A 26,604-nucleotide genomic window follows, 5' to 3' on the forward strand; every position below is an offset into this window, starting at 1 on the left:
AGTAAACAGCCCGTCAGAGATACGATGGTGACTGCAGTGTGGAGAACCACAGCGGGAACAGTGTGCGGCGAACTGAGCTTCTTATAGAGGGGGCAAATATGAATCCCCCTAGGATGTCTGCAGCCGGACAGGCAATAAGATCGATTGTCGCCACCGTTCCGCACAGAAGACCAGCAGAGAGCAAATCAAACCGCAACACCTTGGTTTATATGAGCAAATTAAAAAAAACAGAAAATAAACTTGAAAAAACTCATGCGTATCAGTCAAATGCATAGCAGTCTGTTTCAATATTTGACACTCTCACATGAAAGCACCTACAGGAAAGGAATCCCTTTGAGATCCTGAGTTCTTATACTTTGTCAGAAGAAACAGGTTAAAATAGTCAGAACCATTTTCCCTTAAATCAGAATTCCGGTGTAAAATCTCATCACAGAAACATCTCGCACACCGATGGGAGGATTATTGATCGGGAAACCTGTTTTTCACTGCACTCTATTCCTTTGACAGTTGATTTTTACAGCTAGTATAGAGTGCGTTTACAGGTGGACATTCTTTAAAAGTGGGCATTTGGATAAAGTTCTTCTGGAATGACCCAACTTCATTGGTGTTGCCCTGGGGCACAAGTGTGCCAGTGAAAAAAGTCCACAAAGACAGTTTTGCAAGAATCCGATTTTTCAAATAATTATTTTCAAGCCAGTATATAGCAGGTATGACACTTTAATTAATTCACTCCAATGATCTAATACTCCAATATTATAATAATCCTGCTCTCTGAGTCCCTGGAATAAAATAACTTGTCTGGCCTAGAGTCTGCATTTTATCATCTTAAATCCATCTCCCATTTACTTATAGTAAGGCAGTTTCCTTAAAGAGGTACCATTTAAATGAATCATACTTTCATATGATTCATACACATTCCACAAGTGCTTGATTTGAAAAAGACCGTTCTCGATCGTAAAACTGTCCATCAGCCTGAATTTAAGTTTAAAACCTAGAATTCAAGTAACCGAATACATTATGAAAGGTTTTTTATGACCAGATTATAAAAGGAGAATACAAACTTTCCTCCAAGCCACTAGATGGCCCTATTGCCATTTAGACCAATGTTAATCTACAATAGTTCTGGTTGGCCACCCTCCTGGGCATAGATGCAGTTTTTTGATGGCGAGATATGGACTATACACATGGAAGTTTCAAAACTATTTCACCAAAAGTGAATACCTCTTTAACGAAGCCACTTCCTTCATGGTGCTGCTGGGAGATCACGGATGCTTTTGGCAAAATAGGAAAGTTTATTTTGATATTATGTGGTTACGAGGGTGATAGCGGGCCATGCTTTGAAGGTAAACAGGATTGTTTGGCCTGCATTACATTGTCTGTTTCCAACACACTTCTTCCACCTTCTGATAAGGCAATACCACAAATCAGATCGGTGTTCATCCCTCTCGGGTCTCACCTCACCGAGAACAGGTGTTGGGAATGGGATTTCATGAACTAATTGCATACTCCAGGTCAGCGAGGGATCAGATAATCAAAAGCTTGCAATGACAGTTAAAGGAGGATGCTGGCTGTAACCCAGCCTTAGACAGACAGCTCAAAGCTCTATGAGCCGTCTCAGGTGTACACTGACAACACACAGCAGGTAATAACGTAAGCTCTCCTTCGCCCATGTGTTGGCTAAGCACTCCCCAATAATGGAGCAGCGCTTGTCGTGCATCTAAATTGCACAACCGGCTGCTCGGTTCCACCCTGGAATTTCGATCCTAGCCCTCACAGACCTTACCACTGTGCTTTGAAATTGGCTGCAACACCAGCACCTTCAGTCCAGCCCCATTGAGTGCAGTTATCCACTTTTTGGGACTTTCTGGGCTTCCAATGAATCCTGTTTCACCAGTAGCGTGCAACTCGGTCTTAACCCTGTTTTCTAGCTGATGACCGATGACAGTCATTACAAACAACCTCTTCCCCACTTCTCCAGTGTTTCTTAACCAAATGGCAACAGGTCCTCTGACCGGTCCCCTGTAAAGTAACACAAAAAGTGCAAAAGAACCGTAGATGCACAAGGCACAGCAACAGGTGAACATTAGATCTTTGCGAAATCCCTCTCTCTGCCAGTGTCGTTTAGGCAGCAGTATGGTCTTGGGGGTCTCAATTCAAATTAAGTCATTTATGAAATTATGCAACTGGTGACCTAGCTTTATGTACCATTAACCTAACATATTACTCGCTTAAATCATTAACATACAGGCTTTATCAGTCTTCAGAGAGTGGTTACCGATATTCATCGCGTGGAGACCCCCCAGCTGTTAGGAGGAGCTGACCAGCTTCCCCTCCACGTCACTAGATGGCGATGTTGCAGTTTACAACAACTTTCACCAGCAATCGTTTCTGATGGGCAGCCAAGAAAACTATGTTGGAGATAAGGTTGTTTGATAGCAAAATATTTTATATTTACAGGGAGGTTTCAAACATATTTCAACAAAGCATTACCCGACTTTAAAAGATAATCATTTCCCTTTCCAGTGCTGCAATGGACGTCTTGGATGCTTTTGGAAAAATAAGTTTATTTTTGTTTTTCACGGTAATGGGGCGACTGCAGGTAGTGGTTTGAAGGTAAACAAGACTTCTGGCCTGTACTGAACATCTGCTTACAAGCCACATTGGGGTTCTCCAGTGCATGGAATCCTCACCTATCTCTGAGGAGACAAATTGTCAGAACTGTTTACGGGTTTCTGATCTCTTCATCTATAAAAATAGTTATTTAGTAGTTATTTCAAACACTGTGCATAGGCCTTTGCAATGTTATTACCCTATTGACTACGCTGTCTGCTGATTTTCCATCTTTCTTGACTCTTGGTTGCTTAACTGAACCATGGAATTAACTAAACGCTTTTATCTCTTTTTAATAGCATCTTTTTTGTCCAAATTTCATGTCTACATATAAATTAAAATCTTTCACAGTTCCAGTTCAGAACAGATAGATATTGCTGCTCTGGAATCAGTCCGGAGAAGAGTAACCAGATGCATCCTGGGGCTTAAAGGTCTTGCACCGCCTGGCTGAAGGAACGTCACCTGCTTAGTCCCGAACAGAGAAGACTGGAAGGGAATCTGACAAGTATTGTAAATCCTCACAGACACGGACAAAGTCAACAGAGTGGACTTCAGAATAAAAAGTGAATCATGAAGGAGAAACGCCAAGTGGAAACAGAGGACGTACATTTAAATCCAAGAACAGGAGGTACTTCTTTAACCAAAGAACTGTGGGAGTATGAAACAAGCCACCCAGCCACATTGCTGAAGCCAATACCCTGGTTTCCTTTAAGAACCAGCTTGATGAGACCCTTGGATCAATAACCTGCTAAGCACCAAACAGGGTGGTTGGGCTGAATGGCCTGTAAATTTTATGAAGTTCTGAACCGAAAACTACTTTTAAAGTCTATTAAATTAAACTGTGGCTGATCCATCCATTAGATGAAACATGTTTACCACCAGTAAACGTCACAGCAAATATGGGGTTAGCTCAGCTGCATCAAAAACTAAAAGATGCTGGTGTCAGTAGGAGCAGATTTTGGAATCTCTACCTTGAGATATTCAGGGAAGAATATGTACAGCAGCCTAAGCTGAACATTAATCATTATGGAGGGTTTTCTTTCTTATTAGCCATTAAGTTGTGGTTACTGTATTTGTACCGACACTAGGGACTGGAGCACATCCTATCGTGATTGTTCTGCGTGATTATTATTTATAGTCACCTGACAACAAAAGGCTCTCAGAACACACACTTTTACAGTTCATGCAACCAGGAGCAAATTAAATAACTTGGCAGCGTCAACTGGCTATTCCTCGAGAGAAAAATCTCCTTTAGAAAGTAAAGAGAACAAGCTTTTGTAATGTTATCTTCCAAAATAATTTACTGATTGAATATTGGAAGGATTAAGCATTATAAATCAAAGGAAACTGATTTCTTAAGCATGGAAGTTTTTAGACGAGCATTTGTATTTTGAATGCTTTTGTTGCCCTTTTGTATCAATTGATCACTGATGACAGACTGTCATGCACTCAGGTGACTGCTGCATAACCACTGAAACACTGCATTAGTGAGGAATGATGTGGCACAGATGGTGAGGTCTAACTTCTCGAATGTCAATGGTGAAAACCAAGAAAGCAAAACGCAGAAAGGAACTCATATGCCCAACTTCTCAACAGAACAACAATTCCATTAAATGGGTGAGGCCGGACTGTCCAAACACGTTTCTTTGCCACCTGGGGCAACCAGACATTTTTAACCTGGCAAGACGATAGAGCCAAATAGTCCATCAACCATAGGCCCACGATCTGGGGGTCCACAAGTCACAAATCCACAATATGCTCCACTTTGTATCTAATGTGTTACTCTGATCAGCTCATGTTGACGTGACAACAGTTTCGTCGGACAACACGTCCTCATGCAGCTCATGTTACCATGACTTTCCTGCAAGAGGAGAACGCGACAGTTGTGCCACAGTTGTCCGGCCGCCCAAAGCCACACTGAACTGTTGTGGGATGGGCTAGGGTCACATGTGGGCACCTAAGGCTCAGGGAACTCATAATTTTCTCTTCTTCATTAAGGTCTACAGCTGGGGTCCTAGTGGCCAATGCGTTATCTTATGTTAAGTTCTAAACACCTTCATTGGTCAGTCCCATGTGTAATTAAGCCTTTTTCTAGTTCCATTCTCAATGACTATTTAAGTTTATTAATAACACATGAAGAACCTTGGGTCTTCAGTTTCAATGCAGCCGATTGTACTCACATTTGAAGTTTCGTATGCCAATTTTCCTAACCAGCACTAAACAAAGAAACATTCATTATCAGCAATCGCATTACATGCAAATTCTTGCCCACATGTGGCCTGATAGCTACAGACGTGTGAACAAGTGCATCGTTATGCCACGTCTGACTCTTTTGGCCCCAAAGGAAATGATATGTGAATGTTTTTCCAACGGGGCACAAACAGGACTCTCGAGACAGGCTGAATCAGTAAAGGTTAGCAAATTTTACCCAATAATATTTCACTCCAACTCACTTTTGTACAAGAAAAAAAAAGGATCCTTTTGCCAAAGTAAAGACAAGGTTATTCCGCCAGTGAGTCAGCACTCATTAGCAGGCCATTTGAGTTTAAGAGAGTGTCAGGTCTGTTCAAAGTCCACTGAGACCAGTGTGTATGAGTCACACTGAACTCTATAGTGCCTTTTTTTCTTCTGCATGCAAGCGTATGTCTACTACTGGCTAAGTTTCACCTTGGATGACTCTATTCGTATCAGAATGAATCACCTGCTACCAAACCAACCAACTCATGTGCATACTGGTAGCACAACTACAGACTGCTACTACAGATGTACAGGTAGATGTAGACTCAAGGAATCCCTTGAGATGAGTTTGAGGTTCGGACAAGAAAATCCCCTAATTAAGCACACAAATAAGATGGTGCCGTGCCGGCACGAGTCCATTCCGAAAGTCTTTTGACTGGAACAGAAGTCAGGGCACCTGAAAGCTGGACTGCCTGAAGTCATGGAAAAACAAAGAGCTTTCCATCAACCTGTTTGGATGATGAGAATGACGAAAAAACTAAAAGGTAGTAGTGCTATTGTATCTACACTCAGCATTGCCAAGTCATCCGAAGAGAAATTGGTGACATTATCAATCACTGATGTGCGGCACAGATCTTGTGGAGAAAGGAGAGATGCTCGTCATTTGAACCAAGGATGAACTTTGGGAAGTTCAGGTTGTGCAAGGCCAAAGCAGAATCTAGTCAGAACTCTCTGGTGAACACTTCTATTTTTATAACTAGTACCATTGGATCTGGGAGCAGTTAGGTTAGGATCTTGCTTTAACACCTCTGAAGAGACGTTATGCAATGTACACACCTCATTTAGAAGCCACAAGATATCTGAACGTCTGCTCAATTTCTATGCACCGCCAAACTTGACATGTTTCCGTTCTTTAAGTCTCCTAACAGAGGCTCAAGAAGACATTTCCTGATGCGCCGTTGGGACTGCCCGCCTCCCCGAGGTGCTTGTGATCACAGGCAAATCCGCAGAGCTGAGCCCTTGCAGCAGAGATGAGTGCAGAAGGCGGTAAACGTCACGACACTCTGAGAGGCTGTCAAGAGGAATGAAGGAATCAAGGCACAAGGCTGGCACCTCAATTGCTTCAAATACAGCGAACCGAGGGGGGAAGCTTCCTGTTTCACTCACAGGCGCCAAATGTTAATGAAAGCGTTTTGCTAGGAGGTGAGGTGCTGCTATCCCTTTAACACTGCGAGCTGCCGTTCTGCCCCCTGGCTGCGTGCTGCGCTGCGCTGGGGGTTTTTGCAGCAGGGTCGCCTGGTGAATATTAATTGCAGGAGGTAGCCGGCGACTCGCTGCGTCGCAGATGCCGGTAATTAATTCAGGACTCATGCCGGCAGCAACAGCAGGGGAATCACGGCTCCTTAGAAAAGCACAGCTCCATAGCAGCCAGCTCCTCCCGGGGACTGACAGTCCGTCACCTGCTGCACGGCGCTCACCGCCGCGGGCTCCCCAGCACTCCGCTCACACCCCGGAACATCCCGGTGGAGTCCTGGGGAATCGGCAGGACGTGCGAGTCTTCCGGAGATCAAGTGCCCTGCCCAAAGTCTGTGGTGCTGGCCTGGGTTCCAAAACAAACAGAAGCTGTGGCTATCCCGCGTGGACACAACAGAATTCCCAAGGGGGATCGTTCTGGGTCCAACAGAGAGTTAACCACCTCTCCCAAGCCTGCAAATTTCACACTTCAATCAGCTCTAGACGCACAAGTTCCCTGCAGTGAATGGGAACAGCTACAGATTCTTCTATGAGAGATGCCTGGAAAGAGAGAAACAACGACACTAATAGACTGCAGATATGCATCAAGGAAAACTACAACTGTGTGACTCATGCAGACTTTATCCGGTAACTCGGTCAGGTCTGACTCAGGCAGCTGTTTGTAGAGTATAATCCTCCTATATTGTGATGGAAAAACACCTGAATCAAAAGCAGTTGAGAATGAAGAGACCTGAACACTGGCCCACAACCCTGCTATAGATTGTTCTCAGTTTATGGTTCTTTCCTTTTCACAGTATAAGCAGTTTGCCTTCTCAACCGCTATAACAGACTTTAAAACACTCCCTACTTCAAGGACTGAAGCAAAATACAAAATACAGGAATGCCAATACTTAGATCTGCAACTCTGCAACTTAGTATTCATTATTTCCCAGGCTAAAATATTGTTATGTTGGATTTAGCCTGTGTTTATGGTATTCAATTCATTTGGATATATATTTTACCAAGTCTATTATAATGAACCTTGTTAACACCTAAAGCAATTCAAGACTTTGTCTTACTAGTCCATATCAAATTTTATTTGCAATTAAGAGCAAACTGAATCATGCTTTAAAAGTCAAAAGCCAAAATTATGGTTTAACATGTTGTTTCCATGTACTCCCTTAAAACGCGTGACAACTTAATCATCCAAAACTGTGTTGAAATAATTTAACAACTCTGTCCCCTTTACAGCAGTTCTTAAAATTCAAGTCATTGAACTGCATGAGAGACTGACTGAAAAGTGGCGCTCTATGTCCTCAATTACCCTTCTTCAACACTACACAAAGAACAAAGTGCATTCTGTAGCCATCTAATCACTGGCGTCTGATGACAAGAGGACAAAAACTTGAATGAAGAAAGATGAGTTTCACGATAAAAAATCATTACAACATAGGGCATTCTTTCTAGAATCACTTAATGATGAAACATGTACTAAAATGCAGACGTATGCACCAAAACACAGAGAGCAATTGGCTGAGAAAACTGGGATGTTTCTCACACATTCTTCCTCTTTTCACACCATATGTTACAATCTCTGTTCATCTACTGTTCACTCTGTTCATTGATAGCCGAATGAATAGCTGCATTCATCCTTTGCCCTCCTAATGTAAGGGCACGTTCTAGACCTAAGGGAACTGTAACAATTGTTTGCTCAGACTTCTCATTTAGTGGTGATTTGCCCCATCAGGACTTCTTTTGGTTTGATTTATGGCTTCCTGACACTGCCTTAATGGGGGCAGGTTTAGCCACAGCTCTGCTTGCAGGCAGAATATCCAGCAGTTGCCTTGAGCTCCTGAAAAACAAGCATCTCTGAAGAAAAAGGTGCACTGAAAAAGGCTCAGGCTCCCAATCGTCAGCACTCGAATCTTCCTTCCTTCCAGAAAGCTGTCAGAGATATGGAGTGACATGGAAGCACGGAAGAAAATATATATATATATGCGCAGATGAATGCATATCTGTGATACATAAATTTCAGAATAAAAGTATGCTTATGTGTAAATTGTACATGTGGGATTCTGCCGATTCTGCAAGACTTCATCAGAGAATACTTCACCTTTGGTGGACTAGTTGAAGACTGGCATGCTCAATTACTCCAGGAAACCAAATAGTGTACATTCAGCACTGCTCAGCATCTAATTTGCCTTGGATGGGTAATAATTCCCACTAATTAAATAGCTGTATTCTTCAACGTACTGTGATTTTCTTTCAGCGCACTTAAGTTGTTCACTCTTTGTTCGCCCTCACCTAAATGCCCGTATCTGCCTGGTTTTGGAGATCTGGACTACAGTGAGATGCCGCTTAAAAAATCCTACAGAAAATCATTCCCACATTAACCAGTGTTTAGTACAATAAGCGTACCTTTTAAAAGTCCACAGGGGAAATTCAATAACTGAAATAACACATTAGCGGCTGGAAACGGGAAAAAAATTAATTTAGCAGCACTTTTTGACCCCTCCAGACTATGAGACTGATACTAACACTTTATATCCTCTTTCTGACCACATCAGGGCTAGGGGACATCTGGTCAAGAGCTCGGTATGCACGAACCGTTCTGCACCGGAGAAACACAAGGTGCCCCTTTCCTTTTCTACTGCCAGGTCAACGTGTTAAGTCTGGAAATAGAAAAGCCTGTGAAAGTGCACAGAGGAAAAGGATCAGCATCACGCCATGGTGAAAAACAGATTTCATTTACTTGCTCAATCACAGTTCCTTTAATTTGGCTTTTTAAGACTTGTTTTCTCAAAGCACAAAGAGTTAGGATTTTAAATTCGAGGGCAGAAGAATTACACCGATTAGGGCATACTTGCGCATTCATATGCTACAAAAACTGAAATAAAGAGACATGGATAACTGCCTTTCCTGACAATCCCCAAGCCCTACACTATGAGGGGAAAAACAGAGTTAAACACCAGCAGTAATTCATTACAACCAAGGTTAATCGTTTTTACAAGCTGTTTTTTTTTTTAATAGTGGGCTCCGACTTAAATGCCCAGCCTACATGGTAAGACAACAATGCACAGACTGGCCTTGGGAACACACAATAAGTCAGCACCCATTGATATGAAGCACGTCAGAAATAAATCAGTCACCGATTCTGAATAAGAGGGGCTTTTCAGCTCAAAGTATCACAAGTGATCTATAGGAGGAGGGGGGATTCATCATCATCCGCCACTCATATGCCTCCACCTGGGCGGTGTGTGGTAGCCCCACAACCACAGCAGACGCAGGGGAGAAGCGAGAAACCACTGCAGCAACTTTAGGAAGGCCCGATCGCACAAGATTTTAACCAGGACAGCAGTGTCAACACCCTCTGGTTTGCCAAACAGCAGCGGAGGACCTTTAAAGACGGAATCTGGACCTGTGTTTCACATTTCACATGAAGGATGGCACAGCACCCCTGACCATCACAGTCGGGCACCGGTACTTGGGGAAACAGTACCACCTCCAGCAAGTGGTCCATCAACACCGTGTGCAGCAGTGACCTGGTCCTACCCTGCCATTCTCCCCTCCCAGTTCTGACCTGACCCCATCTTCCTTAGCTTCTGTGAGCTGAACACAAGGTGGTAATGCTGTTCCCATAATGCCACTAAATGAACAGGGCGCGAACAGCATGGCTTGTCAGATGTGCCCAAACTCTCACCAGGGAAAAAACCCTATCCCAACCTAATAAAGATGTGAAAATACTTGCCAAGATGAAAGCATATTGTAGTTTGCAATGGCTCCTGGGATTTGCTACCTAAATTGCCCTGGCTTAATGCTGGTACTTCACTTACCATACCCTGCATTTTCCCTAGATGAATGTCCTGTCAGGCTTGACATGCCAGACTTCCAGAACGGCAAAAAGTGCAGCCCTGCAATTGAACATGGCACGTCTATTCTTCGAAAAATGATTCATTCGTGACTGCAGAGGGAGTGAACACGACAAGCACGAGAGCTACAATCCTGAGCCACACAGATAACAGTATGCATGCCTTCAGCACGCCCCCCCCCCCACCCCCAGCACAGCATCTCGAGAAAACACAAGCAGCTCCCACCCCAGACCTCCCACCTGTCCCACTGCACCCTCGGTTACAACGTCTTCCCACCCCAGACGGCCTTGTCGAATTAAATGTTTCTAAGTCCGTTTACTCAGGAATTCCTGCTCAATGCCAGAGAGACTGGCCTGTTCTAATTGCTCAGTGTAAATCACTACACCCTACAATGAGTGCAGACAGCAATACAGCAATTGCGTTTGTTCGCCCCGTCTTCTTCCCCTGCCACCCACCCCTTCATGAGCATGCATTTCCCCACTTTTTCCAACAAGATGAGAACGAGGACCAAGTTGAGCTCTTTCAAGACTCGGAGCACTCCCCTGTTTCTCCACCCTGCGTCAGACACACAAGCTCCTGACGGAGCGCGCTGTCAGTCGGGAACGGGGATTCATTCTTGAGCCGGTGGTTCTAGGTTCTACAAGACTTTCAGGGATACTACATTCCGCGGCGGTCACGCCCAGATGCAAATCGGAGATAAAAAGCCGATCCCAATATTCTGTGGCTAAACACAACCAAAAACGTTATTTGTCACAATGGTCTCCCCTCGTTATTTTCATTACTGACAAACGAGCAGCTACCCCACCTGCAGAGTCAAGAAACCCGGGCGCAATGCGAGGGCCTATCAGGTCAGCTATGGAAAGGCTCCATTTCATTAAGGCTTGTAGATTAAAAACACTTTCAGCCACAACTCGGGCAGTTTTCATGCCTCTTCACCAAACACAGCTCTCCTGCCAAGAACATTAGCAGATCAGCACGTTCAACCGGCCGTTTCTAGCAAGCTTCATGATTTTACATATTCATGACTGCCTTTTGTTTAGCTCTTTCCAACTCGTCGGCCATGACTCAGCTTGGCTCAGCACTGAAACACCTGCCCCAGCACAGAAGGAATGTGCATCTGTCCTTTGCAAGACGTGTTCACACCATGAGCCACGCATCGGCGAACTCAGAGTGAAACTCTCTAGGCGCTCAAGCTCGTAAGTGGCCACTATGGCAATGCTGAGGAGACTGACTCAGCAAACCCAGTTATTCTGTTGGAGAATGATCACCTAGAATGGTCACTTATCAACAATGTCCCACCTCTGAAAACGTAAGCTAAGCAAATCTGTTGCGCACAACTGGAGAGTACGTACTGTACACCTTTGTACTTTTTCAGTCTCTTAAACATTGAATCGGAAAAGTCGGACCTTTTGATTTCACAGTTTCTCCCCTTTAATGTAAATCACATGACATGCTATTTCACATCATGCTGCCCATAATGTCATTGTCATGTTTACAAACTATTTGTCCAAATTCTACTATGTTGGCACACAAGATACTACATGGCCACACAAAACATTTAGAAGCACCTCATGCCTTTTAGAGGAGCCAGTGTGTTACAGGGTTTAGCTTCTAAAAAAAGAGATCGCTGGGGCTGTAAAGTGCTTTGATTTTTTTTTTTAAGACAGAACATTTAACTTGTGGCTTGTGTTTCTGTCAGCAGTGAAGGAGCAAAAGGGTTTTCAAGCAGGTGTGTAACTAAGCTTGCTGCTTCCCCAACTATCCTGAAACAAGCCGGCTTGCCTTTAGAAAGGCTCTTGGAAGAAGATCCGCTGCCCATTACTTTGGCAACAGTCTACATACAGAGCACAGACACAAAGCAAAACGTTCATTAAGAGTTTAGCAATCAGAGAAGGGGTAATAAAATGGACACCTCAAGCACTAGAATTATTTTGTTTCTCGTATGTGAAATTCAAGCGCTATGTTTTTCGCTGCTATATTTTTATTTTTTTTTACCTTACCCGAATGTATTTATAGAGACTGCCACGGGTGACAGCCCCTTCACCCCCGTGAATGTGAATCTGCAGGAACAAGGCCTAAGCTTTGACATGATCTGGAAACTCCTCTGACAAGCCAACACTGGTCTGCTCACGCGATACAAAGGTGCCTAATATACACTCGGAGAGAGAAGCAGGTACATTTTCTCTGGCTAATTTAAATACTTAGAATGAAAAGAAAACCTCTCCTGTTCTAAATATAGAACAGTTTTGGCACAAAGCTTTTTCCCGTCAATTTTTTTTTAAAAAAGAAAATATTTTATGAGAGGAAACTAAACAAGCAAGACGGGTACTCTGCCATTTAAGGCAAAAAAAAAACAGATACCAAACAACGACAAGCTGGACCCGGAGTTTTCCCCAGAGACTAAAAAGTTTTGTTTTTCTTAAAGATACTTTGAAGAGCCAAGACGCTTCAGTATTCTTAGTCAATGTTTACCACACAATCCACAGCGAGTTCTGAGAAACGGACTCAGTCCAGTGTAACAGGGACCACCAACGCTACAGTCAGAAAGCAACTCACTGCAACAAAGTATGTCCAGCTTGACACAAGATTAAAATGACTGTAATGGTTTTCGCAGTTATTAAGAAAAAGTCAGATCTTACAAACACTCTTGGCTGCCAGACAGTGTTCTCCACTAACATCCATTTTCTAAAGCCGCTTCTTCCCACTCAGGGTCACAGGGCAGCTTGAGCCTATCCTGGCTAGCAAGGCAGGGTACGCCCTGGATGGGACGCCAATTCATCGCAGGGCACACACACTCCCGCCAGGGCTGATTAAACTACCAGTATCTCTTTGGGCTGTCCGAAAGCTCCTCGGCTTTTTTTCCCCCATGCATCACCGACAGGATGATTTCGCTAGACATCAGTGAAGGAGCAAAGATCTTTGAAGGAGGTGTGTAACTAAGCTTGCCCAAAACTCTCTTCCATTACAGTTGGAGATATTCATGCCTTGAACTCAAATTCAGGCAGCTTCACCCACTACAGCTTGGGGGCACCCAGTGTTTACAATCGGTGTGGCTTCTCCTTCCTGCATTAAGACCTGGCTGTGTATAAAGTTCCTTTCAAAGATAATGATCCTGCTTGATTTGGGTTTGAATTAGCTTCAAATGCCTCCGCCCCCAGTCATCGTGCTCGACAGTCTGCACACAGAGACCTGGTTCCTGCTTCCCGAGTGGCTCCCCCAATACAGGAGCTCTCCCAGAGGTGAGGCCGGTGCACACGAGGCTGAGCGCCATGAAGGAAAGGGACAAAGACTCGTCAGCCGGGGTGGTCTTGATGACACCACGCTGCAAGCCCGATGCAAGTCTGCAATCAAGACAGAGGGCCGGCTGGGGCGATATCCTCGCTCGGATCTATGGCTTGAGTGTCTCTTTACAACAGTATGGTGAAGCGTACTGTGTTAGTTCCCGCTAAGTATTATCTCTACGGAGAGATCGGCATTTTCACAAACAGTGCTCCCCAAGTTAATGTTTTCTGGCAACTAATTTTTAAGGATTTGCAGAAAAAAAAAAGTATAGATGGAATCACACTTATCAGATGGCCTCCATATCAATTTACAGTCTCTGCCTACAGTCCATCTGGGCTTCTACTTTGTTTTTTTGGACTGTTGGTGCTCGAATGAGCTCATGAGCATATACAGCATAATACTGATTCTTAAAGCCTACAGCCCCAGAAAACAGAGCCATCCATCTCTCTAAATGAACATTTGCACTACTTCAGCACACTGTGGGATGATGTTCTCTCGACTCGTCTTTCCAAGTTGTAGGGGAATGCCTTGGTCAATATTTAATATTGGTTTTATCCTGAGTTCTGATTCTTCTCACTCCTTTTCTGCATCACATCTCCCCTCTCCCAGCAGGGCTGTCAGCCATGTGAGTGTGGAGCCACAGTCCACCGGCTCCCCAAGAGAAAAATGACCTTCAGTCTTTGAGTCAATATCACTTGGTAAGATACAGGCTTTCTTAGGTAGGCAGCGCTGTATTAGACCCAGACAGGGCGAGGAGAGCATCTTCAGCAGCTCGTAACTGAAGAGTTTCAAGGGACAAGGACATGTGGCAAAGTCCAACAGAAAACAGAAAACCCACAACCGAAAACTGCCATTCAAAACATAAAAATAAGCAACCCAAATTGTAGGATTCTGATGGAATCTGTGTTATGTACAGAGTGTGGTCCTAACACCCCAAAGACAAAAGACCTAGAAGTAATTAAACAATTCATGAGGGCCAGCTGGAATCCAACCACAGAGGCACACTAAAGAAATGTGGTGCAAACCTAATTGGCTTCATGTATAATAACATAAATGACAAATCTTCAGACAACACGAACATGGTTCTTCCAGTAGACAAGTGGGGACAACAATTCAATGATCAAATGTTAACCATTTTCTGACCATTTTTCCAGATGACTTAAATGCCAATGACTCTCCCCAAAGAATCTGCACGAAAGAAATTCAACCATTTCCTCTCCCAATGCACGGACAAGGGATGTATTTTTTCCTATTATCGCTGTGAACCTGCAGATAGCCGACGACGCACGATGATGAAGCCCGAGGGCCACAACCCCTCTCCTGCAGTTTGTTCTGATTAAGATTTGATTATGCTCTCTGGCTTCACCTGTACAGAAGTCCAGACTTGTGATAAACTGCGATAAAGCGTGGCAGGAAAAGTTAGGATTTGTAGCAGATGAGGTCAAAGTGGAGAACCATTTGCAAGCTAGGCTGTGCAAAAGCTTTAGTGCAGCGTTATCTTGGCTCTACTTCAAGTTCTCCGTTAATGTCCAATTTGTTAAATGCAGCTCCTGAACAATGCATTTCCCTAAAACTGCTAGCATACACGGTACTGTCCATGAACTGGTAAAGAGAGGCTATTCGCAACCCTTTAAGCATTCACCGTTTTGTTTCTCTACTGGAAATTGTTGTAATCAGCCCAAACCCCAGGCACTGCCCAGCAGCGATCAGCGTCTGCAGGGCACGCGAGCTGATTTGTGTGGGCGCAGTGTCTGCGTGTGAGAAAAACCTCATCCCCCCGTGCTCTTTACTGGGCCCAGCGAACGCAGCCGATCCTTCTGACCCAGAGCGTGCCCTGGAGCCGAGCTCCACGCCCCAAGAGCAGGCCCGGCGGGTGACTCAGGGCAGGAGGAGCCCCACGGCGTGAGGAGAGGGCTCGGGCGTGCGCGGGGCCGGGGCACCTGTCCAAACCAACGGCTTCTATTTCGGAGGAATAGATCCCCGACGCCGGGCCTTTTTCGCGAGATGCTCTGGAAGTGGAAGACGAGACCTCACTGGGGAGCTCCGAGAGTTATGGTGACTGCAGGGGACCTGGGAACAAGTCGCCGTACAGCTGGAAGTCCGGCCCGTCCCCGCAGGATCAGCTGACCGGGCATCAGTGCAGGCTGTCCACGCATCGCATGTGCCATTACTGCACACTGCTAATGCTGTCCTAAACACTGGGACAGCGTCTAGTCAACGAAAGCCAGCCAAATACCTCTCAATAGATTCGAACTCCCTCACTCTTCTAACCCAGCACAGCTCAGTCAGGAAAATTTATGGAAAAATTTAGGCACGCTTATTTTTATATAAATTTGGATACATGTCAGAGCTTTGCACTCAGTGAATGTGCTCACCTAATGCCATTAAGGCAATTGAAGCATGCCGAAGGTGTCTGAGCATGCCAGTACTCGTCAGTTCTTGGGTATCTTTCACTTCCACCTGCATGTGATAAGTGCACTACCGTTCAAACACCCCAGAAATGCGACAGGAGAGGTTTGAAATGATCAGCCCCCAAATGGATGCCTTCACTGGGAAGAGCAATATGCAAATCGTTCCTAACGATTTACACATGCTTTAAAAATTCGTGGGGCACGGAACGTATTTCACAAGCACATGGTGATAATTTTATAGCTGTGCCAGAAACAAAGTGACCTCCAAGACTGACCACAATAAAGCTACAAAGAAAAGCAGAACTACGTCTGCTCAGCATGTGGACAGGAGACCCATAGCTGCCTGACCAGGACACATTTCCTTCTGGACTGCTCCTACAGAGCAGGGGTCAAATCATGCACTTACCAAAACTAAAACAGCCTACCGGGCGCCTTCCAGTTTTAATTTGGTTAGGGCCTGTTTCCTTCTCTTCTACCAATCAGACAAAAAGACCTTTAACAAGTCAACAGGGGATGACGCGCTACAGGAGAGGACATGTTTCAGTTTCAGATGAGATCTTAAACTCCTGTCCTGACTGCTTGGTTAGAGACCCCTCAAAGGCGGCAGCAAGTCACTTTGGTGGCTGTTGTATGTGGCGGTTCCAGATTTACAGACCGAAACAAAACTAGCGAATTCCAAAAATCAATCTCTCGTAGCAGGGGGCGGAAAGACAAGGTGGAAAGGGAACAGAAGACGACCATGTAGGCAGAGGTGTCTGGACAAACAGAATGGCGAAAAATAATTAGGCCAGACAAGCATGGCCTCATAGGAGAAGACAGCAGAACTCTCAGCGGAAAGGAATTTGTCTAACAGCCTTAATGAGACCTCAAAAGGCACAGCTTTGTCCCAGGGAACGATAACTGCTCTGAAATAATCAATTCTGCTCCCCTGGGAGTCAGCAGCATTGTGTCGTGGGAATGCAGCTCCAGAGCAGCATTTTAAGTATTACTGAAGGGGTGACAACACTCACACTGGTCCATAGGCTGCTAACACAGACTCAGCCCATTTCTCTCTGTGCCCAAACCCCACTAACGCCCTAATCTCAACAGAGCCAAGTAGATGGTCCAATCCATGAATCCATTTCCACCACTGACATTCAGCAGGTGGACATCCTAGAACTGAGCCCACAGTGAGACTGCTCCTGAAAAAAGTCACTTCTCATGGGTTTATCAATTTATAGTTAAGCAAAGATGACTTCTGTGGCAACTAGCAAGGAAGTGCTATAGAACACGGTAATGAACTCGCTCCTTTCAGGATCTCCCACCTTGCAACTGGCTTCCAATTAAAAATAAGGACATTTAGTCGCTGCCCTGGACAAATTGGTGGCAAATCTCTAACCTGAAGACATGACCACATCTTAGATGTCCACAGAGTGACTGACTGAATTAGTAACTTGACACATCTTAAATGGACAGGGAGACAAAGAGGACAATGTTAGAAAAGGGCCACTGGAAGAATTCTGTTCTTGCTCTCTTTACACAACTCTTTTGCAACCAGCAGCAAAGCATTCCTGCTGCAGCCCGGTGGACGTCACTCTCTTGAAGAGAAACCGGTCAGAAGACGCCATTTCCTGCCAACATCTCTCCGTGGCTGCCCCTGGCATGCCCACTGGCTCCCATGTGCATGTGCTGTCAGAGCTCTAGAGGAAGCCAGGAGTCCCCTGCCCTGCAGCCTTTCCAGTGACAATTCCAGCTGCTTGATCCCTTCAATCCACACAGGGCTGCCCCTCCCCTGCCCGCCCTGGAGTGTGAGGTGCCAACGTCAATCAGAAAGAAAGAGCCAAGCCCTCCTGATTATCCGGCGTGGTGCAACATCCGCATTAAGCCGCGGAGTTAGGAAATCTGTTTATGAGCCCAGTGTCTTTAAGACTCCAGCGCCTTTCAGTCGCCTTCACTTTTTTCAGTGAATCAGTGCTCAGTGAATCACTTGTTGCTCAGGGAGCTGAACACGATCTACAGTGCATCTTGTAAAGCTGGACTCGTAAGCAACAATGTTTTTGCTTCAGATAACAACATTAAACAACCCTCTCACCTGGCTTTTTTTTTTCTTTAGGCTAATTTGCAAAGTCCCGTTGTGACAATCGCAACATCCTCCTTCCGAACCTCAAACCTAGAACCAGCCGAAGTATCTGGGCTACGCAGCCCACGAAGAATGGCCTGTGCTGGCAGCAGTGCGATAGAACAAACGGTCTGTGTAACCCATAGGGTAAGACCTCAGAGAGTAACAGTTCAGCTGCCCTGTGACAACAGACAACCCTTTTCCTGGGAACCAGGGAGCCAATCTGGTTCACAGATACTATTTGAACAGCCAGGCTCAAGTCAAAAGCTCTTAACAGTGAGAGCATGTTTTACAGCCGCGATAAGAATGTCGGCACTAAAACCACTCTTGTAGCCCGATGACAACTCTGGCTTCCCTCCTACACACTCCAGCGCTTGCTCTTCAGGCGCCCTCTCCACCAGCTGAGCGCTCTTGCATCATGCCCACCATTTAGCAGACTGCGCTTCACACGCATGTGCCGGCCTCGCCGCGACACGCGTGATAAACAGGCCCACACGTGGTGCCGGTTGTCCACAGGGCTGCCTAACACGACTCCGAGGGTTACCTCCCGGATACCAAAGTCGTGCTGTGGCAGCAGTGCGGCAATACAACAGGTTCGACCCGGAGTCACCTTTCAGCCAGCTCCCTATACATGACAACCAAGGACCAACAAACCGGCAGGCTCATCGCCAACTAAGGACGGAGCCAGCAGTGCCACTGGATGCAGAAAGCGTCGGAGCATGAGGCTCGGGACCGGCGAGGATGAGGAAGTGACAGCCGTCTTTCAACCACCTCGCCCCTCGAGCTGGTCTTGATATGTCGAGAAGGGTCCTCCGCGACCACACCGCAAACCTGAAAGCAGCTGGGGTCACCGTTTGGCTGAGAGTGTTCTGGCCAACTGATGCAACACTACCCTCAGCAGAATTCAGCCAATCCCAGTCACAGTCGGTTAGTGACATAAGCCGGGGAATCCCAGTCACAGTCGGTTAGTGACATAAGCCAGGCATGACCTAGACTCAAACCCATAATTACAGAGCTCAACCAATGGTCAGGCAAGCACTTTTTTGCCACACCACAATATTTAGTCCTGAGCACTCAGCTCTCAAGCCTGCTTCAGAGCAAAACGGCAAACTCACAGTAGCCACGTTGACACTGTGGGGATCCACGGCCATGCTAATTTACCTAGAGAAGGCAAAGCCTACTGCTCCTCATCTTAAACAAGGGGAGATGAAAAAAGTACACCTGAAAACAATGCGCTTTATTTGACCTGTGAGGCTGATGCACCAGTTCTGGGAAGGCAGAAGCTAAATGCTTGTTTATCTTATCTCCTTGCTGTTCGCTCTTCACTAATGGCATATGTTTGAAAGACTTACTACATAGCAGAAAAACACACCTTCGCAGTGTGCAAAAGCCAAGCATCTGAGTCCCACTGATAAGTACCAACCTGTCAGTCTCTTGAGGCTACAAAGGTGGCATGACACACTCCCAAAAACACAGCAAGTTGGCTTTTGTGAGTTGATGGTAAGAATTCAAACAGCTTCGAAGGCATCAATCTCTCTCTAAACATTCTGATGATGTATAAAGTATCAGTATGATATAGTGTTTCAGGACACGGAACTGCATGTTAAGGTGTTTTCTGGTCTCCTCACAATATACAGCCCACAGCTCTTGGTCACAGGTCATGCCACATTAAAAAAAAAAAGCATAGGAATGGGGAAAAAAAGCAAACTGGGTATTCAGCTCAGTAAGCTCATAACAAGAGGCAAACCTCTGCACTCCCAGCTTTTAATTCTTTAAATTCTGCCTACTGTCCCAGATTATCTTTCAGACTATAAAAAGACTTCTGTCTTCTGTACTGTAATGCCAATACAATACACAGAGGATTGCCAACAACTGCAGAGAGAATTTTACATTGAAGACCAAGCTTCTAGGAAGACGCGTTCTTTGAGAGGGTGTTCTTGTTGTACCCGATTAAATGGTGCCGAAGAGTTTGTTTCCACGCAAGCTTCGGAGGGGGTTCTCACAACGCTCAACTAACTGTTTAGAGACTGTTCTAGAGAATGCAGTGTTTTTCAAATACGACAGGAAACCGGAGCTCTTGGGATTGTCTGCTGGCATGTTTGGAGTCGGGAAGGTGCTGTGCTCGCTCTGCTTAGAATCAGCTGGCTGGCAGCAGAGCAGGGGACACTGTGTCTGGCTCTATGCTGGCGCAGAGCAACAGGGAGGGAGGTTCTGCTTCAGAAAGCTGCTGCCTTGTATGGCCTGAGCTGTCAGAGGCACAGCCAGGACTTGGCATAGACACTCCCTGCACTATAGAAACGACTCTAGGGAATCAGGGATTGACTTGAGAATATAGGTCTCCTGCAAGTAATCTCTTTATCAATTCACCTTTAAACTGACCTCCTGCAGTCTTGAGAGCACAAAAGAGAAGCCTCCCAGGAACTACTGTGCTAAAGATCTTAAATGCATAGGTGAGGTCACTCTGACATTGTGCTTTAGGCCAAAGAGAAATCCATTAAAGTAAGGACTAAGGCGTCTGTAATAGGACCACTGCTCTTCCTAATTTGTGGCAGTGATCTGGATCATGTGAGTAAACAGGTTTGCAGATCACACCGGAAAAGAAGGATTAGCAAATACCGTACAAGCAGCCAACGTAACTTGAAAGGATTTAGATAAAATTCAGGTCTGGGCAAAGACCTGGCAGAAGATCTCTAATATAGACAATTTCGGGGTTTTGCAGGCAGGTGACAAAAATAATCTATGAATCTATGAAATAAGCAGAAATAATAGCTGATTTATAACATCATACAATAAAGTCAACTAATTAACATCAGATAACATTAAGATCTGTGTTAAGCCTATTCCTTATCTTCTCTGATAAACGTTTTTGTTACAAAAAAATTGCCAGTTAAGAGTAAATTACAGTGTAGAGTGCATGTCCTGCTCATTTTATGGTACAGTTTCCGTCACCACGTTTTGAAAATATATCGTTGCAATAGAATCAGTCAAGAAACAAGCATGCAGAAGCATTCTGGGGCTTTCAGGGAAGGCCCCAGACTGACAGAACCTTCTTGTATTGTACAGGAATCACAATGAGGGCAACTGATCCGAATCAACAGTGTCCTCACAGGCACTGACAAAGTCAAACCAGAGAACTTCATCGGAATGAACAGCGAAACTCACAGCAGTGCACAAGGGGAAACAGGGAAGAGCATTTAACTCTGAGAACAGGAGGTGATTTACCCAGAGCGAGGTAGAAGCCAGGAACACACTACCCAATCACTTTAAAGCCAATTCCCTGGCTTATTTCAAGAAACAGCTGGATGAGGTTCTTGGATCAGGCAGCTGCCATCTACCAGATGAGTCAGATTTGCCAAACAGCTTCCTGCCATTTGCATCCCCTCCAATACGCTTAAGCTAAAGAAGCCCTTTATTCTACCCACTCACGAGCGAACTCAAGAACGGCTGCTCAAAGGCTTTAAGAAGATACAACATCAACAGAGGAAGCACAGCACGGGCTGAGTGAAATAACCCATCGGGCCCGGTTAAATAATATTCCAATATGAGTCATTGTAGTCTTCTCTGCTGGTTCGCTCCTGGTTACTGAACTGCTCACAGCAGCTCGCAGACACTAAACGAAGATGATCGTTTTCAAAGAAAAATCCAAAAGAAAATGCATGCAACAGGGTATAGGCCAACTGGTAGAGAATATCCTTTCCTAGGGGAGAGGAGAGGTTTCTCGCATCATCTCCAACCTGAAGAGTGTTTTGCGTTCACGTCTCTTTCACAAAGGACTGGACCCCGAGCTCCCACAGCTCCTCAGACATAGTCCTCTACGGCTTTTCTGGGATGTCGCCGTGACCTTTCAGACACTTTCCATCGCACTCCACAGCTGTGGCGTTACTCTTCACAGCCAGCTCGCCCCCACATGTGTTCCTGCTGCCCCTCGTGGACACCTGAGACTCTTGAGATGGGAGGCAACGACGGATGCAAAATCTCGCTTTTCAGGGCGAGACCGACTTCTACACTGGCATAGCGGTACAGAACCACAAGAAAAGACACAGCAGGGCAAGGTGGGGCGTTACAAATATTCATCAAATTAAGGGATTTCAATTTATGATACGTAAAGCTAAAAACACTTCCAATTTGTTCCAGTAAACAAATAGGACAGAACGGATTCAATCTGACAGTGGCACAAATGCCGTTTTTTTGCCACTTGCAGGAACTGAATGTTTGAATCCCTTCGGATCCGCATCGGAACAGCAGTGCAATCCAGCCCAGAGGTGTGAGGCTCCCTCGGACAGGTGCCCACGCGCTTTCGGAAAAAAAAAAACACACACACTGAGGTGCCGTGAATTCTTCAATCTGAACGCCTCATCCTTTTCAAGTTGGCAATGCCTCACGAAAAAACAACAATAAAGCAGCCAAATAATTCTGACACACTCACACGAGCATCTTCCATCTGAGGGTGACTGTCCCCCAGAATTCAAGCAATGTCTCTGCGATTCTTCCAAGAAAAATCATGGCTCGAATTTCTGCTAGAGGCGCCTCTACCAAACATTGATTCAACGGGGGGGTGAATACTAATGCAATAAATTATTTATAATTCAGTAGCATGGACAGACTTTTGCTTTCACGTTGACAAGAGAGCGTTTTGCGTCAATCAGTGGCAAAAATCCCAAATGAATACTTTACAATTCCATATTGCAACACGATACAATGTGAAAAAACCCAAGGGGATCAATACTTATGACAGCCACTGCACCTCAATTCACAAAATACTCCGGGACGCAAACATTGGAAACGATCACTTCCCTTTAATCGGATAAGACCCAGGGCTCTGTGCCGTAATCTCCGTCTTCAGTTGGTTAATTGCCCACAGTTTAATCAGATCACGCAGAGATTTAAGGCTAGGCTTTTTTTATGTACAATTAATGGCAGGTAAACTGCTGGCTCCGAGGAGACTGTCATATGGGGGGTATTCTTAGCGAAACCTGTTCCCAAAGCTCAGGCTCTTTATTGAAGATGTCAAAGAAGAAAACAGAATAACTGAACAAGGTGCGAAACAGGGACACAATTCATTTATAATAAATGCACATAAAAAAACAAAACAAACAGTGGTGTTAAGGGCAGACAGCAGGCAGCTTTTCCACAAAATGGAAGAAATCGATGACCAAGGAGGACAAGACTTACAAAACCTCCTGGATTCACCTGTGCTTTAAAACGCGTGAATCCGCAGCTGCCGAGTCTCATAGAGAACACGCACTATCCACTGGATCTTCTGAATGTCTTTCCAGTGAAAAAGACACCCCCCGTGCCAAAGGAAGCTGCACAGACCAAAAGAAAAACTGCCCTTTGCAGAAAAGATCCTGTACAGTCAGAGAACAGACCTATTTCAGAAGAAGTGGATATGAAGGGCACTCGGTTTTTATTTATTTTCTGCTCATCATACATTCTTTCATACAGCCATGTGAACTCTTCCACAGGCAAAGAGATCAACAGAAGCCGTGGAACCCAAAGGGTTTCAGACTGCAGTGTTTGGTGACCTCTAAAATGAACAGGGGCAAACACTGCTTGGCGAAGCTGCTTTTTCCCCTTTGACTGGGAAGATTTTTATTTTTAGAGGAGAAGGGCCTGCCTCCCGTTTCACATTCTTAACCAATCCTTTGTTAAACTGAGAAAACAGGAGTGAAGCACAGACTGGATCGCAAATCCTCTGAGAATATACCGCAATGTTTCCACAGTGCCTGCCAACCTATCTTTCAAAGAGCAGTGTGGGCTCTACTGCAAAGGAATATATTTTAAGACTCACAGCTGTTTCAGCCATTGCCCTCCGTGTTGGGAAGCACTCTGGAAGAAGCCTCGTATAACCCACGTGACTCTACACCTTTACACTACATCTCAACTTGGACACGTCTTTTAAACGATCACCTTTAAAAGACACTATAAAAAAAAATCATCCAGTGGTGTCGCTTTATAAGACCTATTTTCATCTGAACTGAGACCTTCAGCTTGAATAACGACCGGGAGAAACCACTTGCGCTGTAGGAAACGGGATGTTTTGACTCCACCCGTCTGGTTTGCTGATTAGACAAGACAGGAGAGCTTCGGAACCACGCTGAACTGCATCCCGACATTAACAGCACCGATGAACTGACAGGTTGCCAGCGAAGGCAGTCAGCTAAGGCCCTCCAGTGAGCATCTGAGCACTTATTAACTACACACATAAAAAAGGAGGTGGATCACATGGCCTTGTATGGTTAACTGTTGACTTACAGCTTGCAGTGTGACAAGACAAAAAGCTATCTCCAATCAGCACAACCTCACCTTTTCATTTTTCTGTATAGCCACAGGTACTGTATTTAATGATCCTGGTGTTGTTAAAAACACAAATGACATGACTGGAAGCACGTCTGCTGAAGCACAGTCTCCCGTCTTGTAAAGGCTGCCTGTGCAGTACCCAGCTATATTAGGACACTGCAGCTGCTAGGGTGCTCATCTGTTCCCTCAATGCTGTAGCCTTGCAATGCCTCACTGGCCAGCCCCCCTAGACCAATCAAATTCCACAGGGTGGGGGCTAGACCCCCACGAAGGACCTGCAGGATCTGGGCAACTTTGCCTTAACATCTACCGCTGGCTCACACAACTGTGTGAACGTCAAGCGACGATTTGGACGCAGCACGTCAAAGGTAAGAAAACCTGGCGGTTTCTGTAGCACACACACTTAGGATCACACAAGTCATCCTTCCGACCAAAACTCTGCATGTCCGCAGGCCAGCCGGCCCCAGGAGCCAGTCCGCACCCCTCGCGGCCTTCAGTAACTCCCCAAGGTGCGAAAGGACGTTCGTATCCCAACAGGACATCCGACTTGGAATGTTGACAGTACCGCTTTGCACAGCAAAATGTGGGCGTGTCGATCGAAGCAAGCCACGGTTTAGACCTCTGCCAACTTCGTTTGGATGCCTAAATAAACAGCACGGGAAAGTGCTGGGGACTGGTGACCCACCCCAAAATGCACAAGCAAAATGGAATGAATCCATTGTCACGAGCCGTCTATACCAAGGCAATCCTGAATGAGCTCTTCAGCTAAACCTCATACTTCGGGGCTAAAGAAAACTGGGCGGCAGCGTGGAACAGCATACATGGCCATAGAGCAGCAAGAGTCCTGAGGCCAGGTTGGCAGTGTAGACAGAGCTGTTGCATCTTTAACCTACTCCATGCCAGCTGGCTCCAGTTGCATCAGTGGGTACAAGCTGTGCTCAGCTAGGGTGTTAACCTCCTGATGGAGCCTACCTGCCCTCCAGGTGCAGTGTTATACCTTAGCAGTTCAAGCAGGTAGCTGCGTTGGCATGCGTGGGCTGCTATCGGACCTCGGGTTTTCCGCAAACCAGGACGAAGCTTCCGTAGGCGAGAGGTTTGCACAGTGAAAGTGAGAATAAAAATGGGGGCAAAAAACGAGAGGGGCCCCTTCGATCCGCTGTACTTTATGCGGTTGTCTGGTAGTGTGCCAAATTGACAATCCAGAGCTGCAGGCCATTGGTTTCAACACCACAGAGACACACAACAACCTCGGTGCAAACAAAGTGCTCCCGAGCCCACTCGCCACCACCAGCTGTGGCCTGAGCCGCTCGGTATTAAAGTAACCCGTTGGGTTCACCTTTTCACAATCTTTCAGGATGTTTAACGCTTGTATAAAAACCCTTCCCCGTTTCCTCCAATGTGTATGGTATTCCTTTGGGGCCAAAATATCCTTTGAACTTTCTACAGCAGCAACGTCCTTTTAATACTGCAAAGAGAAGAATCGCACATATTCTAGGTGAGGTTTAATTCGTGTATTGCGTAACTTTTTTTCTTTTTAAGTCTGAATGGTAATTTAACCTTTAAAAGTCAACTGATTTCTGTATATAAACCTGAATATCACCGGGCTGTCACTGGATTTGTCCTTTATGACTGTCTAGGCCCTCAACACAAGAGCAAAAAGCCTCCTTCAACCTTTGTCCTGAGCTGAACTTGAAGTCTGCCGAGTTGCATCACCTGCTCAAAGGGCTTTGCCCTCGAAAGAGCTCCTCACAGGGAAATCGTTCTTCTGCAATTCGGACACGATTCTCTGGGGTGGGGACACAGCTGCTTGTAAAAAAGCTTAATTAGCAGCCTCCTCAGTCGGCACCTCTACCTACCAAGAAGAGAAGACAGTTATAGCGAGAAGATTGCAAGAGAGAAACACTAGGATCTCGATCATGGCCAGACAAGTCTGTGATCTCTGCAGGGTCTGTGTTATTAGCGGGATCCTCTGGAGAACTCTTTAAAAAAATCCTCACTGGAAAAAACAAAACATTACAGTCTGTGCATCACTGGAGGGGGGGGTGTGGCACAGCATTTTTCCAAAACTGTGCACTATGATGCAACAATAAGGTATCAGTCTTTCAAGTGAGGGTTGTATACTCTGACACGGGAGGGTTAAAGATGGTATAAAGCCTTCGGTGAAGGAAGGAAACTGACTGCATCAGGGGCTGGCCATTAATGCCTCTGGATCAAAAGGGGTTTCAAAATCCGGTCCGAGATCTCAGAGGCTGCATCTCTCACGCTGACAAACTGCACCACTCAAACTTACTTCCCGAGGCTCATTTACGTCAGTTTTGGTCTCGTATAAGCAGCCCCCCCCACC

At 45.5% G+C, this 26,604-nt stretch overlaps 1 protein-coding gene and 1 long non-coding RNA gene across 4 annotated transcripts in view; one reads left to right on the top strand and one right to left on the bottom strand.

Moving 5' to 3' along the window:
- LOC107078950 (uncharacterized) overlaps window positions 1-26,604 on the top strand; it is a 385,366-nt gene that overhangs the window by 208,591 nt on the left and 150,171 nt on the right. The window lies entirely within an intron of this gene.
- The window catches only part of adcy9 (adenylate cyclase 9), a 65,976-nt gene that overhangs the window by 23,955 nt on the left and 15,417 nt on the right, over window positions 1-26,604 (bottom strand). The gene's annotated exons all lie outside the window — the stretch shown is intronic.

This window comes from Lepisosteus oculatus, chromosome 19 (genome assembly GCF_040954835.1).
Source record: "Lepisosteus oculatus isolate fLepOcu1 chromosome 19, fLepOcu1.hap2, whole genome shotgun sequence".
Classification (NCBI taxonomy): domain Eukaryota; kingdom Metazoa; phylum Chordata; class Actinopteri; order Semionotiformes; family Lepisosteidae; genus Lepisosteus; species Lepisosteus oculatus.